General features: G+C 38.6%; 1 long non-coding RNA gene across 1 annotated transcript in view; it reads right to left on the reverse strand.

Annotated features, from left to right (window-relative positions):
* Positions 1 to 13,148, reverse strand: part of LOC145680951 (uncharacterized) — a 40,865-nt gene extending 27,717 nt beyond the window's left edge. The window contains exon 1 of the long non-coding RNA XR_014130702.1: positions 12,863 to 13,148. This is a non-coding gene — a long non-coding RNA (uncharacterized LOC145680951). The remainder of the gene's footprint in view (positions 1 to 12,862) is intronic.
* Positions 13,149 to 13,878: the final 730 nt, after the last annotated feature.

Raw genomic sequence — 13,878 nt, forward strand, 5'->3', positions numbered from 1 at the left:
TAGTAACGGTTCCTACCATATTGGTTTGGGTGAAGAACAACGGCGCTGACTTTCCAAAATTTATGTGGGTGCTTGTCAATGGAGGCATGTGTTATATAGGTTTTCAGGAGAGCCTCGATATTGTTTGATTGATTTCATTTTAGTTAAAACCTTTCATGAACAGTGTCATAAAGGGCTGTGTTCGATTCTATTCACAATAAGTTCAATTTTTCATTGTGAGGGCTGCCTTTGACTAGGCCAGAAACAGACAAAGAAGTGGGGAGTGTGTTCCTTGGCTGTCTTTGCACAAACATATTTGAAACAATTATCTTTACGAGGTTAGAAATTTTAACTTCCATCTCATTGTTTTAATTGTTTATTAATTTTTGATAATGGCAAAGTGAGAAATATTTATTTTATTTTGTTTCTATCAAATTAATAATCTTGTGGGTGCTTAAGCCCCGGGGCACCCACGTAGTCGGCGCCCATGGTGAAGAAGTTCGAAGAGACTGGTGGTGTGTTAGATGTTAAATATGGAACTCCAAAAACAGTGCGAACTTCTGGGAGAGACCACATTAAAGTTTCGTCTAAAATAAATAAATAAATAAAATAAAAAGTTGCACTTCTGGTACAGACTTACAGTTAACACTTCCCAAGTGTAGCACTCCGATTTTGATAAAATTTGACAGGTAGATACTACACATAAAATAAACGAATACCTGTTTTTTTTTTATTTTCTGCGGAAAAACGGTTTTAGGGGGCAAAAGCCCCACCCAAAATTTTGAAACTGGACGCCCGAAAGGCAAAAAAGAAAAAAAAGTGAACCAAAGTCAACGAAATTATACACACATATTGTAGACATAAAATGAGGGAATACTTGTTTCGTATTTTCCTGGAAAAGACGATTGGGTGGGGCATTGACCCCTCCAAAACTTTGATCACGAAATATAAAAAGTGCTAATAACACTATTTCAGATGTGTGTAAAGAACATGAATTGCAACAGAACTTTGTGTATGGACAATACGCAAAAAATAAACGAATACGCTTTGTTTTTTCATTTTGTGTGGAAAAACGGTTTTAGGGAACAAAAGCTCCCACCCAGAATTTTGGAATTTGACGCCCAAAAGGCAAGAAGAAGTGGACCGAAGTGAATGAAATTGTGCACAAATATTGTAGAGATAAGAGGAGGGAATACGCATTTTGTATTTTCCTGAAAAGAAAAAAACAAGTGTTGACTGGACCGAGTCTTTGAGTGGCGGAAGGAGTTGGAAGGACCGAGTCTTTGAGAGGAACAGAAGCGAATGAAATTGTATGTAGATACTGAATATGTAAAATAAGGCCTTTCATGTTTCACAAGTGTCTCCATCCGATTTCTTCAAATTTGACAGATCAACAACAAGCACAAACAGTATATCGTAGTTTATAGTATTTTAGGAGGCACCTTTAACCCTTACAATGTTTTTCCGTATAAACAAAAACACGCTTCGATTAATTTGCTGTTTGCTGTGGATGTGCCAAATTTGAATCAAAACTGATAGAAGCATTTGAGATACACGAAAGGCCTTATTTTACATAGGGTCTACACAATATCTACACAATTCAAGTGTTTTTATATCTAGAACCGTGCAAATTACATGGAAGATGGAGTGAACCCTCCGCTATAATGCAATGAGAAAACAAAGATCCTACACATACAATGTCGACCACAATGCACTGAGAATCGGAGTGAGTATGAAATGGCGTTATTACCAGACGTGTCGGCAAATGACGCCACTTGCTTAACAACAACCGAGAGGTGTTGGAATCGTAACGAAATATATTTTGAACACAACTAAACAATGTTCTTGGCAATGTGCTACCTGCTTTGCTGGTACACAAAACTCATAGTCATCGTACATGTCGTTAACCGGTAACTCTTGTGATGATTGCGAACCTCTAAACAACAGCTGCAGTCATATGGAGCACTACTCGTCGGAGCCAAACAACAATGCACAACAAGCGTCCCAAAATGTTCAGAAGCCACATTTAACAATGCTGACAGAATCATATAATTCGTGAAACCAAATCTTGCATTCAATACATAGAATCCACGTTTAAAGACCACTGAGATCATAGTAATATCCTCCACAGTCCCCACGGAGCATATCTCCATCCATCGTCTTTCTAGAGGATGCTTGTTTCTTCGTGCTGGAAGAAGTGAAAGGGCCAGCACTTGCGAATAGGTCTAGTGTTACCAATATTCCCCTAGCAGTAAGAGAAATCCCCTGGGATGAGATTTTCTCCTAGTTATTTTAGCTGTGGGTAGAAGATCGTGGATGGAGTGGGCACTCGGTGGTGTTGAAGGAGAGATGGGGGCTGGTCATGTGCCTGGAGGTGTTGGTGGAGGTTGCTGTTGCTGAGACATCATTTGGGAAAAAGCGATATCGGGTATAGCATTTTTGTTAAAAGGATGCCCTGTAGCGCTGAAGCCTGAAATTGTGTTCTGAGGTGTTGCTGAACGGAACCATGCCTGTGAAAATGATTTTGGAAACTGTAGCTTCCCAAGTGTTCTTCCGGGATGAGTTCGTCGATAACTGTCGACTGCTTCAAAGGAGTACAATTTTAACAATTTGAAGAACCTCTTGTCGAGCGGTTAAAGTTCATGGATGCAATGTGCAGGAAGCACAGCAGTTTAATATACATGGTTTCAGCACCATTGGAAATGATAATATCAAGATGACTGCGATGGTAATCTACAATAAGCAGTGCTCGGACGGGGATCCGATGTCTCTTGAAATGTTCCAGAAATGTACGGAATTCTTCTTTGTAACATATCCTTTAGGTGTGATTGCATAGGTGTTACCTGGAGGAAGATCATCACCAAACTATTTTTTTTTTCATACTTTCCCTTGTATAACACCAACGGAGGGATCTAATTTGAACCTGACACATTAGTGCATGCAATAACACTCACAGTTTCACCTTTTTCGCCATGTGTGGCATTAAATACTCGCTTGCTCCCTTTCTGTGCCAGAATTTTTAAGCTACTGTTGTACGTTAGTTATAGTCCTGCATTTAATCTGCATTGTAAATAAGTTCAGGATTGTCACAAAAGGTTCATAGCGTCAAGTGTATTTCCCAATTGCGTATACAATTCGTCCACATAATTCTGTTACGCATGAGTTTACCATAGCTCAAATTCTCGGCCTTTCTGCACATGATATTTGAGTGTACTGCCATCAAAGCATAAAACTAGACTTTTCCCGTTCTATCACTACGACAAAGAAAAACAAACTTTTAACACTAGTATTAGTTTCGATTAGCGATTAGAAGGAGTGGCGTTATTTTCCGACGCGATAGTGGTGTTATTTCCAGAAACAATAGACTTTGTTTTCGCCATTATTTCTATATCAAGAATAGCTGTCCTGCATATCTATATCAACGCATACCTTTAGTAATAGTAAAATCTTACTTTTACCCAAACAATTCGCCTACCTCGTTTGACGCAATAAAAATTTGCGAGCTGTTTCCTCTGCTCCGCGGCTGTCACGTCAACATTTGTTCGCTGGTTTCTCTTTACTGACGCCTGGCTGACTTCTAGTCTTTGTGTATACAAAAACAACAGGCATCACTGTTTTTCATACACTCATAAGCTGTCACGTTACGAACCACGTGTTCATGCTTGCACCGTGGAAAGCTTTAAATGGCGTTATTACCCGACTGGCGTTATTTGTCGAAGTTACCCTATTTCGTAATCAACGGTTTAGAAAGTCCGTGCCCCACTCAACCGCTTTTTCCAGGAAAATACGGAACCCAATTACCTCATTTCACGTCTACAATATCTGTGCACAATTTCATTCAATTCGGTGCACTTCTTGCCTTTTGAGCCGCAAATTTCAAAAGTTTGGGTGGGAGCTTTTGTATCCTAAAACAGTTTTTTTGCACAATTTTTTTAAAAAAAGTATTCATTTATTTTTTGCGTATTGTTCATACACAAAGTATCGTTGCAATTCTTCATGTCCTCTACACACATCTGACATATTGTTACTAGCACTTTTGATATTTCGTGATCAAAGGTTTGGAGGGGTCCGTGCCCCACCCTACCGTTTTTTTTTTTTCAGGAAAATACGAACTCGTATTCTCTCTTTTTATGTCTACAATATCTCTGCACAATTACGTTCACGTCAGTTCACTTCTTGCCTTTTGAGCTGCAAATTTCAAAATTTTGGGTGTAGGATTTTGTCCTCTAAAACAGTTTTTACGCATAAAATAAAGAACCCGTATTCGTTTATTTTCTGGTCATTGTCCCTACACAATGTGTCGTTCCAATTCTTCATGCCCTTTAAGCACTTCTAACATACTGTTATTAGCACTTTTGATATTTTACGATCAAAGTTCTGGAGAGGTCTGTGTCCCACCCAAACGTTTTTTTTTTTTTTTTTCAGGAAAATACAATACCTGTATTCCCTCATTTTATGTCTACAATATCTGTGCACAATTTCATTCACTTCGGTTCACTTCTTCTAGCCTTTCGGGCCTCAACTTTCAAAATTTTTGATGGGGACTTTTGCCCCCTAAAACAGTTTTTTCGCATAGTATAAAAAAAAATCGTACTCGTTTATTTTTTGCGTATTGTCCACACACAAAGTTTTTTTGCAATTCTTCATGTTCTTTACACACATCTGAAATAGTGTTATTAGCACTTTGGTATTTCGTGATCAAAGGTTTGGAGGGGTTGGTCCCACCTAACAGTTTTTTCCAGGAAAATACGAAACCCGTATTTCCTCATTTTATGTCTACAATATCTGTGTACAATTTCGTTCAGTTCTGTCCACTTGCTTTTGCCTTTTGGGCGTCAAATTCCAAAATTTTGGACGGGGGCTTTTGACCCCAAAACCTTTTTTCCACAAAAAATTTAAAAAAAAAACACGAATTCGTTTATTTTATGTGTAGTATCTACCTGCCAAATTTTATCAAAATCGGTGTACACTTGGGAAGTGTTACTTGTTAGTTTCGTAATAACTACGAACTGAGATAACACGATGTTCCGTGTTCCAATGCTTCATTACAAGTGCAATATAACGTGGCGTTCTTTCATCTTTCGGTTCCCATCCCGCCAACCAATATAAGTTATTACACCTGCGCAATATTAAAGTTTGAAATGTGTCAGTCGGCTCGGCGCCAGCCTATACTTGTTCGAAATACGTCCTATGATAGGTCCACAATGTCGACATCCAACCTAGCCGTAATATCCATCGGTAAAGTGTTAAGTTGGAAATTTCTGCAGGATCCATGGAATATTGTAAATTCATGATACATGTGTCATAGTCTGGGTTCTGGGGTCTGGGCTCTGGTAACATTTTTACTTCTAAATTCGTCGTTGGTAAAACAAAAATTTACAATTCCACATTGATTATCTACTGTTGCAAATTAAGGACGCTGCAGTATCACAAACTTCAAAAAACAATCAAATTTTGGAGAGTTTTACAATAGTAATAACACAAGTGACACGGACAGTGTAACGCACATCCCAAGTAACTCAAGTATCGAATTCTACAGGGATCATTGACGTATTTCGAAAAATGTTTAGATAAGTATCACGGTTTTCAATAATAAAAAAACATGTCATAACTCGATTTACAGTCTGTTTAATATGCGCTGAAACCATTCCGAAGATATGAAAAAAAAAAAAAACGGTAAAATTTGATATACTGCTTAAAGTGGCGAATTTGTGGAAACTCTTGAAACACTTCTTGATTTACTTTCCTTCTATAGCATGACAACGATGTTCATTGTAGTTGTAATTACAAGTTCTTGAAATTACATAATTTTAAGCAATGTTGCAAACTTGACCATTATTTACCGTATCTTCAGAACGGCTTGAGATATCAAGGTGCTACAACTGACCTAATGATCTTCACATCTGTTGAAAGTCATCAATCTAATTGGATGAGGTTCTCATCTAATCAGTTTTTTCGAAATGAAAGCTTTGTAACAAAATCAAGTTTTCAACCCGTTATATAGCAGTTTCCATTCATTCGAAATTCGTCATATGATTAACATAGCATTAGAGAAAGTACGTTTGGACCCATTACCGAGTCCATTCTACTTTGTTATTATATATTATACAGGTCACTAACATTTGGTTGTCTGTGAAACTATGCTATCCTTAATTTGCAAAACTGAATAACAAATCTGACATATTAAGTCATCGTTAGTTATGTAGATTTGAAATATGCAATAATCTGATGGAGTGCTGCTTTAAAAAGCACAACTATGTTGAGTTGTCAACACTGTTGACTGATGGTATCACAGTATGTAAAATAACGTCTCATGCCGACAATTGCATGGTACAAAATTTCACACTGATGAAGTTGATATGTGCAAGAGTATGTCCTATGCCCTAGTATTCTGTGCTTGCAACAGAGATAGAATCGTTCGAGTGAAGTTGCGCATATGCGAATAGCAGGAAGGTGAAATGGCTGCCGTAATACAAAATCCTGCTAAATGTGAAGTGAGATCTGTCGTACGATTTCTGAACGCTAAAGGACAAAATGCGGCTGACATCCGCCGGGAATTGTGCCATTTACGGAACGACAATAATAAATGAAGGGAAGGTTAGCTACTGGTGCAGAGAGTTTCGGGGAAAGTCGTTCAAATGTTCATGACGGTTAGGGTAGCGGAAGGCCAAATAATCGGACAGACGACCTGGTGGAACGCGTTATCGCGAAAGTGCGATTTAATCACCGGTTCACAATAACTGAAGTCACGAAAGAGTTTCCAGAAAACTGCATAGAATTAGCAACTGGCAAGCTTGGTTATCACAAAGGGTGGCGTAGCGAGAAACTCATCAAGAAAATTTCGAGTTTCCAGAATATTTTTTAACATAACTAATCCTTGTTTTCTTTGTGATAAATTATACAACAAGGGAAGCACAGCTAGTGAACCGAACTCGGAAGCTCCCAGCGTGCATAGCTGTGGAACACAGTCTCTCTTGCCGAGCCGAAGGAAATTTTCTGGACGATGAGCTACTTGTCCACCAAATTTTCTTACAGAGAAACAAAATACAACATATAAGGCAAGTCGAGCAGAGCCTGTTGCCGACAGAGTCCAGGCATCATATATAATTATCTTTATTCCTTAGGTAATTGGGTACTTGGACACCAAATTTGATTTAAATCTGGTCAGTAGTCATCGAGAAACAAGGTATATTCCAGTGGCGGCTCGTGCTTTGAATTTTAGGTGGTGCACAATACAGTGTGGCCCAAAAGTAGGTATATACCCCTGCATTGATCAAGTATAACATTCTAGTTTATGAGTTTATTTGTTCCGGCTCTTCTGAGCTTAAGATATAAGTAAAATACATTAAGAACAAATAATAAAGAAACTAAGTATATCTGATGGATAGCAATAAGAAATGATATTAAATGCAATGAGCTGATCAGTACGGTACTGTATACCTACTTTTGGACCACTCATGACCTCGTATTTTTCATTATTATTAATATTATTATAAATAATAGTAATAGAGCACAGGCTATAGGTTAGTGGCGATTCATGACCCAAAGATTTAGTAATGAGAAAAGTACTAAGTATTTCTCAATTAATAAATAGAAAATTTAGTGTAAAGAAAATAAAAATATTTACCCTACTTGTAGAGAAAATCCATTCTTCTTTCTTTGCTTCTGGCAAACTTTTCAATAACTTTGTTATTGAAGTCCTTGATTCCCATAATAAAGTCTCTTTCAATTGATAGCATTGCAAGAGCAGATAACCGTTCCTGAGACATCGAATTTCTCAGAAATGTTTATACACGTTTCAATGTGCTAAAGCAACGTTCTGCTTCTGATGTTGTCATTGGAATTGTAACGATAATTTTTAGAAGTTTTTCACATTCACTAAACGTTGATGACAAATTATTTTCGCAAATGAAATCTAATAAACAGAGAGCACCAGACATTGCTCTGAACTCTTGCATACCGTAAATTACACCAAGTTCCGTTCGAAGTTTTTTCAGATCTAAGCAAGGATACGCGTCACATGTCGCTTGCAACTGTTCGTTAGGGAAATGTGTGTTGTACTTCAAAAAGTTGTTGGGGGTAACCAGAGAGGCTGCAGTAAGGTGTCCACTGAAGCTAAATCTGTTTTTGGCCTGGCAAACAATAACATCACACACCTCTTTCGCTTCTCTTTTCCATGCGGAAATGTATTTTCTCCTTTTCTCAGGTGGTTCACATTCAACGTCACCAATATTCTCTCGGACTTCCAATATCTTTCGCTCAAAAGATTGAAGAATCTCTCTGACGTAAACAGCATCAATGTCTCGTTTCTGCAATTGATTGTATAAGATGTCGACGTGAGGCATTATAGAATGAAAAAATGACAGCCAAAAGTTGAAACTTTCCCTTTGTAAAGTTTCAATATGACGGGATGCTTGGTCGATGGTACTATTATTCAAGTCTGTATTTTGGATTGTTTCTAAGCACCTAATCAGCTCTTCTCTATATTCATAAACAGTGTTCACACTCCGCAAATTAAAATTCCATCTCGTTGGAACAGATCGTGGCAACCGCTTTCTTACTATGTCGTCCAATATAGATGTCCGCTGTGGAGAATTTGAAAAGAAAGTACAAATACCCTGTAGATTTGCAAAGAAAATCTTGACGTTTCTATTAGTCGACGCTGCATTTAACATAATCAAATTGAGTTGACGAGCATGACAGTGAACGTAAGCAGCACTTGGATAATCTTTTTTCACAATAGCCTGTACACCACCAGAAGAACCACTCATTACTGCAGCACCGTCGTATGTTTGTGATATCAACTTCTCTTTATTATTTACCACGTGGAGACCAACTTCTTCAATAATACAAGAAGCCAAAGTTCGAGCGTCGTGTTTAGAGGGAGTGACGAAGTTCCAAAATCGTTCCACTGGTTTGCCATTGACAATGTACCTGTAGACAATCACCATTTGAAATACGTTAGCTACGTCACTTGTTTCATCTGCTATGACAGATAAAAATTCCGCCTCTCTTATTTCCTGAGCGATTTCTTCATGGCATACTTCAAGCATGCAGTGGAGAAGATCATTTTGTATAATTTTTGAGGTAAACTTAAAAACTGTTGCGCTTTCTAAATGACTTTTGAGAGCGCTGTCAAGTTCAGCACTAAAATTAATTAATCCACGAAATACGCCTGGATTTGAAGAAGAGTCTGTTTCATCATGCCCTCTTAAAGCCAGTTCGAAGGCGCCACAAAACCGAATGCAATTGATAATTATATTGAGCACGTACCTGTTTTGCGTCACTTTTTGATTGTGGTTCTGAATGGACAGCCTATAACCAGCATCCAGTTGAGCAGCAATATTCACATTTCCCAACACAGTTAGATTAAGAACGTGTTTTATATGGGCTGACGAATTTTCATGTTTTTTTATTTTGTCGTGCAGATGCTGGATGTCCACAACACCTTTTTTACTCCACGCATCTTCCCCTGCCCCGAACAACAAACACGGAAAACAAAACAAAGCAATTTTAATTTCACATCCACATAACCACTTATGCTGTTCGTACAAATTTGGATTAAACTTCCTTGTAAATGTTCGTTTCGCACTTCTTATTACTTGTGTTATATTGAGAGTCGGAATCGGCCTTCCGATGTTTTTCATAAGTAGCTTTGCTTCTAAACTTCTTTTTGAAAACGGCTCATTTAACAGAGACGTTACAGAATTCATTGTTACTTCACGTATATAAGGGACAGACATAATTATGCAATCACAGCAATCATGTTCCAATGAACAACAAAGACCGGTACACGCACGCACACACACATACACAAACACACAACACTACGAACAGATTCGACAATTCGATCTCACTAGCAGCTTCGTGAACATACTCCCGTCCGACTCTAAATAAAAGATTTTTTCTAGTGTGATTTATTTTGCGTTAAAAGAAACCATCGAAATACTCCCCCTCAAAGACCTTTTAGTAAGAGGGCCCTTATTTAAGCAGCCAAAGGCGTGGGTGCTAGTAGGCGGAAGGGGAAAGTAAAAAAGGACAAGGGTTTCGTTCCGTATGTTCTAGCCCCTACATTGTTTCTGCGAGGACATTGGTTAGTTGAGGGCTTGCAGTCCGCTTTAAAATCTCATCCCCTCCTCCAATTAACGCTCTTTTTTTGCTCTCCAAAAAGGAAAATATTCTGTCTATGCTGCCAAATTTCTACTCATTTAGATACAAGTGTATTAAATATTGACACCCTCAATCTATCTTCACTCTTCGCGGGGTCGCCTTTACTGTCTTCGTAGCTGCCTTTATCTTACTTGGTTGACAGAACCAATAGTTATGAGCACTTGGCAATCTCGCATTTAGGCAAGGCACAAGTTTTTTTTTTTTTTTTTTCCCTCTATGCGACTTGGAGGAGCGGACTATTCCCCTTCAGACGAGAACCGTGTCAACCAATATTGCAGGGGGAGGGATGGTGGAGAATTTCCCGTTCCAAAGCGTTTCGTTTTGGAAAACTTGTGTTTGTTGGTAGAATTGTTTGTAAACGATCTGCAAACATAGTAGATCCTTATGAGGCACTATAAGAATCCTTGCACCTCGCAACCCCCGCAGTAGCCAAGCTGGGGAGCTTGTCAAACTCGCAAGCAGAAAGCTATTAACCAACCCCATTTGAAACGCACTTCTTTAAGGAAAGATTATGTTGACAATAAAACGAAAAGTGATTTAGCACAAATAAAAATTGAAAATATTGGAAGGAGGTTTGTAAAAACATGCAAACATTAAGAGAAACCGCCGCTGGTATATTCCATACAAACAGAGCCGAGACTAGCTTATCCTTGGCCGAGTCGGCCACCAAGGGGAAGAAGGTTCTAGAACACAGGTCCCCCATATAGGTTTATAGCTAGGTTGGTTCTTTTCTGTACCAAAGTTTAATATTTAATTCACATACTATTGCCAAGCGAGTCAGGACGGGTTAAGAGCCCCGCAGGTCACGTTGTTTTCTGTCTTTATTACAGCAAAGTGGGAAGGGGGATCTGTGTTCTCGAACTTTGCCGCCACCAAGTATAGCGATCTTTATTTATTTGACAATGGGCTATCTGTGCGTCAAATTTCGATAATATTCGGCCAGCAGTTACCGATAAATAAAATACAACATACAAGGCAAGCCGAACCGAGCCTGTCGCCGGCCGAGCTCGGCCATCAGATATAGTGAGCTTATTTCCTTAGGTGATTGGGTTCTTCCGCATCAAATTTGGTTTAAATTTGGCTGGTAGTACCGAGGAATAAAGTAACACTACACATAATTACATCTGGAGTAAAATTACAAGCTCCCTTATGCTTACGCCGGAAGCTAAAAAGAAAAGTCTTAATATAAGGATCACAAATGGAACATACTGCATATAGGTCTAAGCAGAATTCACTTTCAACATTACAATATTAATGGGTGGGCTTGAGCCGGGTGAACCCCCCTGATCACAAACTGTGTTCGAAGTTGGTGCCAAAAATGTTCACAAAGAGCAAAGAATGACGGCTGCACGTGATTTTTTGGCCCGCTGGGAGCAGGATAAAACCTGGATATTGTACGCCACTGGAAAGTCTAAGCAGCAGTGAATGCATAGCTCTTCTAAAGCCCGGAAGCTTACAACACCATCAGTTAATAATTATGACAACCCTGTTTTGGGATCGAAATGTGTGGGTCTTGTGGAATTCTCGGAACCAGGATAAACAATTACACTACATGTGTATTGCCAAGCACTGAATAATCTGCGATGTGCCACTCAAAATCGACGGAAATGAAATGAAATCTAAGTTCTATGTCCACATTTATGCCGGGTAGGCTAAAGGAGACTATGATGATTAGAAATGAATGAAATGGTATAATGAAGAAAATGGGAGGAAACGGGAGAACCCCGAGGAAACCCACGCACACGGTGTTTGTCCACCACTAAGTTTACTTGGTGCAAGCTGAAATCGAACCAGGGACCCCATGCACCAGAGGTGAATGCTCTACCACTGAGCCACCGCGGCCCCAAAATCGGCGGAGAGGAATGTTATGCTCTGGAATCTGATTCATGACACAGCTGAGCGTACTGTTAAGACAATTCAAAGATTTCGATGGGAACTACTCAATCATCCCCCTTATAACCCTGACTCTACACCCAAGCAATTTGCATCAAAGTGTTTCAACGACAGTGAGGTGCCCAAAACATCACTTATAACTGGCTGCAATCTGGTATACGGAAGCTTGTCCACGTTACCAGAAATACCTGGTAGTTCATAGTGACTACATCGAAAAATACCCAAGGTATGTACTTGTATATCAAATAAATCTATCCTTTTCTGACATGCGTCTCGAAACAGGTGAAGATAAATTCATCCCCGTTAGGCCTATCTATGACCAATTTCAAACCAGTAGGAATGATTCTTAAGGAAACAAATTTCATACTCCACTAAAATCAATACATTTTAATGAATACTTTTGTGAAACAGGCAGGCGGAATCGATCTCACTCAAAAGGTGAATCAGTGGCGGATCCAGAAAGATTATTTGGAGGGGGCAGATCGGCTCCCTGAGCGATTAGTTGAAATATCGAGTTTTACATCAAATCAGAATACAGTATTTTATATATAGACTTACAAAAAGGTAGCATTTGGGGTGGGGAAGTTGCCCCTACCACTCTCCTCGTGGATCCGCCAGTGAGATAAATATTCGTCCTCTATGTCGAATAGTAGAAGATTACAGATTTAAATTTTATACATTTTAAATTACGTTGATAAATTTCTAACCAGAGCTTCCGTTGGAATGAAAAAAAAAAAAAAACTTTTGTTCGATAATTACTATTTTTTGGAGGATCTAAAAAGACCTCTTGTGTACTACAGTATATTAAAGAAGTACTTACTATCTCATTCGAAGACGAATCTTTAAAACAGTGTGAGGAAGTATCTGTACTTAATAGTTACTTATGTATATGATATGCTTAATTTTGCCTGTCCAACTTGACCACATACACTACACACTTCTGCGTTCGAACTACGTTTATTCCTGACTAGCGAAATGCCCTCTGGTGTAAGAACATAAAACTAAGTTTTCACCGCCTTGTTTGTTATTTGAAATTCAACATTCTTCAATATCGTTACCCTAACATAAAACTACTTTAAGAGGGGCCCAAACAGCACTATTTCTGTCAGAAGTTGGAATCGATTCCTCATCTATAAAGTCAATGGGCCTTATGCAGAGTCATTCTGACGCGTGATTACTGCCATACTAAAGAGTTAGACTAACATATGTGTCCTGCAGGAGTCAAGCCTTTAGTATGACCTAATCATACGTGAAAATGACTTTGCATAAGGCGGAATAACTCTGTCACAAAACTGAACTTAACCTCTTCACGGATATGGCATCAAATGATGCCACATATTTATCGAGAAATTAATCCGATTTTTTTTTTTTTTTCGCAAAGAGGAGTACGAACTGAAGGTAAGTAAAAACAAGTGCTTTAGAATATTATCTTTCTTTCCTTCAGTTCGCACTCTTCTTCGTAAATAAAAAAAAAGCATTATTTTCCCGATAAATATGTGGCATTATTTGATGCCATATCCGTGAAGAGGTTAAATGTTTTTAAAAGGGTGTCTACATAAGATTATATGCACAGAATATTGAACTACTGAAGATGAAAATAACATATTATTCATACTTTGAATAAATCATAATACTTTAATCGTTACCTGCAGAAATTCCTCTAAAAATTTCTCCCGGGGGGAAGAAATCAAAATGTAAGGAGCTCGCACTGGAACATTATTTTGCTAAAAAGCGTTCCTGCACAGGAGTTACCGCAATCTAATTTAATTTATCTTACTTCTGGGGCGTGATTGAGGGGAAGAGGGAGAAGCAAGGCCTCCTGGTAGAATGTCTGGA

The sequence above is a fragment of the Thermobia domestica genome, chromosome 3 (assembly GCF_964235325.1).
Source record: "Thermobia domestica chromosome 3, izTheDome1.hap1.1, whole genome shotgun sequence".
Taxonomy (NCBI): Eukaryota; Metazoa; Arthropoda; class Insecta; order Zygentoma; family Lepismatidae; genus Thermobia; species Thermobia domestica.